The sequence below is a fragment of the Podarcis melisellensis genome, assembly GCF_964234715.1.
Source record: "Podarcis melisellensis genome assembly, chromosome: 3".
Lineage (NCBI taxonomy): Eukaryota > Metazoa > Chordata > Lepidosauria > Squamata > Lacertidae > Podarcis > Podarcis melisellensis.
In genome coordinates this window covers 78351847-78356119 of record NC_138530.1, presented here as the reverse complement: position 1 = coordinate 78356119, position 4273 = coordinate 78351847, and positions in this window count along the sequence as shown.

Here is a 4273-nt window from a genome sequence, read left to right as displayed (position 1 = left end):
GGAAAGTCATGGTGGTGAAGCTATGAATTCCCTCAAATGGGAAACCTGGAAAACCCCAAACTCTCTCCATGAGGAAAATGGCTAATTTATCAGATGCAATTCCTGGGTGAGCTGAATTGCATTGGAGAAACATCTCATTTGGAGGTTCATACTAGTTTCTGTGGGCACAGGCTTGAATCACTCAATCTACACTAGTCCGAATAGCTACTGGTCCCTCATGGCTCAGGTGTATGACTGATTTCCAACAGGAGCCATGTCTTCAAGTATGGATAGTATTCCCCACCTCTGTTTTGCACCTGGAACTATATTGCCACCCCACAGTTTTCCATGGGATACTCAAGCTCCAAATATGCCCCAAATGAAGCCCCTCTGTTTCCTAGGACCATTTCGATAAAGGGAAAGGGAAAGGGACCCCTGACCATTAGGTCCAGTCGTGACCGACTCTGGGGTTGCGGCGCTCATCTCGCTTTACTGGCCGAGGGAGCCGGCGTACAGCTTCCGGGTCATGTGGCCAGCATGACCAAGCCACTTCTGGCAAACCAGAGCAGTGCACGGAAACGCAGTTTACCTTTCCGCTGGAGCGGTACCTATTTATCTACTTGCACTTTGATGTGCTTTCGAACTGCTAGGTTGGCAGGAGCAGGGACCGAGCAACCTAACCCTAACCCGTCACAGGGATTCGAACCGCGACCTTCTGATCAGCAAGTCCTAGGCTCTGTGGTTTAACCCACAGCGCCACCCACGTCCCTAGACCATTTCTATGCTGTGCAACAAACTTGATTTGCCATGCTTCTCATCACTTAGCATCTTCACTTCGGTCTTGGAAATTGCTTTCCCCTTGAGTATCTTGCCCTTCTCTTCAGCCATATTCAAGTTTATCTATTGTTTCAATTAATTTCCCTGCTATGTGCTTGGGTCCACGTTGTTCAGTCTTCATACCTCAAGCTGTTTTAGTCTTTGTGGAAACACTGTGTGCATTGCAGCATTGCTCCAACTCCAGCTAGTTCCTCCCTCTCATTCCCTTGTCTCTTCTCCATGTTCGCTGTTTTCTTTTGGATAGTTAGGAACCTTAAAGGAACATGAAGCTGTACTCTCTCTTGCATTTCTGCTTTTTGAACACTTTTGCAGTCAAGCTTGCTGACTAAGAATGCAAATACGTGCAAAAGAAAGATTTGATCTAAGCATAAATGCTCCTCTATCACACTGGCAATACTTTAAGTATGCACTGCTAACATTTTGCTAGCTTTTGTGAAATAATGGCACTGCGTAGTTGATTTCTGTGATACATTTCTTTGGTTCAGCAACCTTGTGCAGAATTCTCTTTTCACACTGTTATTTCCTTTGTCTCCCCAGTCTGATTAATCATTGGTTCAATGTATTTGTATTGACTGGGTCGAAGATTTAATAACTCTCCCATGTCAGAGCTATGTACAAGCCCTTCCCAAGGGCATTCACTGTACCATCTCTGCTCGCACTGTTTACCCACCCAGCTACATGGTTTAATATTAAAGGGCAGACGTAGCTTCCCTTTCCATCTCCTCCAGTGCACGAGAACTTGAAAAACATAGTAAACATTACAAAGAAACTTCAGGATAACTTGGTATACCGTTCAGAATTCTTTCTGACCTTGTTTAATAGATAGCTATGTACTCCCAACTTGCTCAGAAATCAAATTAAGTTTCAGGGGTCTTCTCTACACAACAAGTTTACTGCAAGTAAGTGCTAAGTTAAAAGTGTTATGTAGAGTCCAAATTGTGAAACAGAAACACCTGGGACTTGATGAATACTAAGGCTGAAAGAAAAAAAGGGGAGAAACTGCTCCTTCTAATTCTTCTCAAAACGCTCCTTTCTGAAGTTTAACAGTGAAACTTTTCTGGATATACACATTTGGTAGATACTCTCTCAATATTTAACACTGAGCATTAGCATTTGACACCCAAAGACTTCTTACAATAGGGAGCCAGCCAGACTGACTCTAGAATTTGGAAGTTCCTTGACATCCATCTCAATGTGAAAAGATCCACACAAAATTGTTCTGCAAAATTGTTAATGGCCCCATGTTTCATCTACACATCAGATGAAACTAACTCCCACTGTTCACATTGAAAAAAGGGGCTTCTGGAGGCAATAAGAATGTTGTGCAGTGCATTACAGTGGTGTCGCTTTCAGTGCTGTTAGCTGCAGTGAGGCTTGCTGACTTCATTTTTGCGGGGGGGGGGGGGTTGGGGGAGGGCCTGAGGCCTGAGCATATAATAAATGATTCCACTACTACCACCTTCACCACATCTCCTTGTCTAGGAAGTATTATCAGTTACTTGTTGCAGTCTTAAGTATTCAGCTTCTGACTCTCAGTGGCAGCCTTAATGTTCCATTATTATAATTTTCTTTTGGAATTGTTGTAAAGTAATCTTTCTTTCTCATATTCAAATATTTGCAGACAATTAGCATGCATCACAGAGATAGCTGGCTCTGCATAAGTAATAGCCACAATGTCGACTATGTCTTTCATGCACCCTGGTTTTTGTGTAAAAACATTGTAGTACTTAGAAGGCTATATTTATAATAAAACTAGTTATTCAAATGTTGGCTCTGTCTTTAGTGGAAGTGATGGACTCTTAGCTGAGGAAGTGTCTTGCCCCAGTGCAAAGCATCAAGGTAACAAGTGAGTTTTTCAGTAGGGCAAGGAGCCAGAAACTCATTAGACAACAACAATACATGTGCAGGTAGAAATGTGGCAGCAGGAATGTGGGAGCTATTCTGTATATTGTGTCCTGCTGGACAGAAGTTGTATGTGTTCAGTGCCATAAGCTCTTGACACTAAGGACACAAGTTTGTTTCGTTGAGTCAAGATAACCAGAGAGAGTCAGTGAAGTTGCTGGATGAGGTCTTAGGGACATGAGAGTGCTTTCCCACTCCCAAGTCAGAGTGCTGTCACAGAGATTGAGGGTCTTGGGAATGAGCGGACTTTGGTCTTTCAAAATTCAGTGGTGCTCTGTGCAGGGCCAAAATTCGGTGTACACTCCCACCTCTCACCTTCCATTCTGCTCAATTCACTAAGTCATAGTTGTGACACCTTGTGGTTCCCCCTAGGCTTGGTGCTCAGTGCAGTGGAACCTGTTGTCTTGCCCAAATCCACCTCTTTCTTAGGAAACAAGGTCATCAGTCTGAGGAAGATGGAAAGGATCCATTAGGAAAAGGGGACCCAGTGCAGAAGTTCCTTTCTACCCAGGCACCTATTGGGTACAACCCACAACCCTCCAACTCATTCTGTTTTATAAGTGGTGGGCTGGGGGGGGGGGATATCATCTCAGTTTTACAGGCCTAGCTGGTATATCAGTATGTAGTAAGAGCATAACAAAAGACCTGCTGGATCAGGACAAAGGGGCATACAGCTCAGTATCCTGTTCCCACAGTGGTCAAGCAGATACTCATTGGAAGCCTGCATGCAGGATCAGTGCAGCAAAACCCCTTCTTCCTTGTGAATTAATTTCTTTAACCAAGATTATAATATTGTATACAATTATATATTAGTTACTGAAAAATTGAAACACATCACAGTAAATTGTTGTAATTTCACAGCCTTCTTTCCTGATAGTAGGGCTAGGATCCCCTATTTTCCATTTCCTCTCTTTTCTTGTCATGGTTGACAGCTGCCTTAGGCTTTCCTGACAAACTGTTGAAACAAAAAAATTGCTTTACATTTCCGTCTGTGAATTAATGTGGAGATCAGGTCAGCGTCTGCATCAATATTTCTTACTGCCCAAGGGATAGGATAGTACTAATCAAATTTGGAAATATACCATCACCAGAAATCGAACATGGCATGTTGTTCTCATCATGCCACTGTCACATGAGTGCTTACAAATGTTACAAAGTTGCTTTGTGTACTGTAAAAATTGGCAGAGAAAATAATTATCCCAGTAAAAATGGCTTTTAAAAAGCAATGAGTAAATAAATACATATATTTATATGCAGTGGGTTTGCTGTTATTCAATTAGATTTGGCAAGATGATGACATCACAGATGATAAATAAAGCTAAGGGGCAATGCTCCCATTCCAAATAGCTTCAATTGACTGCAGTGACATCATCACTTAACCAAATGTGATTAACTACACCATGGCCTCACTGTTTCCAGAACGAAAAAGGTCACTACAAATGGGACTGAAGCAATAGCTATGCAAATCTGTGACTAGCAGCAAATTGGCTCAAAAATTGTGAGTGTGTCTGTAGCTCTCAGGAAACTTTTAACTTCATCAAAAGTCCCTTTTTGC